This window comes from Frankliniella occidentalis, unplaced genomic scaffold (assembly GCF_000697945.3).
Source record: "Frankliniella occidentalis isolate FOCC.00 unplaced genomic scaffold, Focc_3.1 Scaffold3, whole genome shotgun sequence".
Lineage (NCBI taxonomy): Eukaryota > Metazoa > Arthropoda > Insecta > Thysanoptera > Thripidae > Frankliniella > Frankliniella occidentalis.
Window position 1 is genome coordinate 3,434,445 of NW_026267133.1, and position 1,296 is coordinate 3,435,740.

The 1,296-nt window shown below is 65.1% G+C and overlaps 1 protein-coding gene across 1 annotated transcript in view; it reads right to left on the minus strand.

Moving 5' to 3' along the window:
- LOC127749299 (ankyrin-2-like) overlaps window positions 1–1,296 on the minus strand; it is a 13,629-nt gene that overhangs the window by 3,246 nt on the left and 9,087 nt on the right. The gene's annotated exons all lie outside the window — the stretch shown is intronic.

The window sequence follows — 1,296 nt, forward strand, 5'->3', positions numbered from 1 at the left end:
TATAAACATATTGAGACCATCATTGATGCGTATACGTGGAGCGTCATGACTACAAGCGGACAGAGTACTGTGGCACTCGTTCGCGCGCGGGTGGTGTCGGGTGGGTGCCGCGATCGACCACTGCAGCGCGGGCCTTGACCTTGAAGGCCGCGGGCTGGCCGCGGGGTGCCGCGGGGCGCTGGGGCGGCTGCAGGCCGCCGGGCCACGCGCGGCGCACGGGGCTGCTGCTGCTGCCGCTGCTGGAAATAGCTCGGCTCCGAGTCACCCGAGCAGCGCCTGGGGGCGTCATATGAGGAAAGCACCCCGGCGTCGGAGGTGGGGGAGGGTACTGCTTCCACGGCGCTTCATACTCCTCGTGTGCTGCTGTACACCAGGCTTTGTTCAACCACTGGTGTAGGTGTGGTCTGTTGGGGTAGCTTTACCATAGCGGTCAAGGTGCCGTGGTAAGCGTACCCCACTGTCGGCCCACCCTCGCTCCTCCAGGGCGGCCCCCCATGTGCTGGATGCTGCTCGCACCTCCTCGTCTGATCTCCTCGGCCAGGTGCTCGCAGATAACGCAGGACGCGGGGGTGGAGGGGGGGGGGGAGGGCGATGACCCGACGGGCGGCGCACCGACGCGACAGACTCACCCCCAGAGAAACAGGTCGTTATTACCGTCCGTCTCGTTTCGTCCGTCTCGTCTGCCAAATAACGAAACGGCGCACTTTGTCCGTCTGGAGTCTGGCAGCCTCCGCGTCGCCGCCGCCGCCCCTCCTTGTACCGCCCCCACCCTCCCCCAACCCCTCCCTGGGGCGCGCGCCCTCGCCCTTTACGAGCAGAGCGCGGGGGTGGTCTGTGAGCCTATCGGCGTCCTGGTGTCGTCAACCCCGACGCACTCGGCGCCTAGTCCGGCTCTACGTGGTAGCCATCCCCGCACAGGGGGGGGATATATCTCTCTTCTTACAGTTTAGCCCTCCATTGCGATCGCCAGCTGAGCTAGTTGACAACGTGAACGGACAGGAGGGGGCTCTTCGAAGGCTGGTTGTGGTGGTTGGTGTGTTACCCCCACGGAAGCCTGCGGAACGAACGTTTTATAACACGGTGAATGCGCTGGGCTGTGCGATTTTACAGCGGCGTGTTGTGGTGCGTTCGTGTGTGTGTCGGTCTGTGTGCGTGTGCGTTGGGCCCCGCGCCTGCTCTGCGAACAATGTCGCCTGAATCAACACATTCTCTCTCTCTCCCTTCCCGTCCCGTACGCGCGGCGCTGCTGTGCTGGGGCGGCGAGGGGGCGGCCGGCTGCGCCTCGCGTCCCGCCAC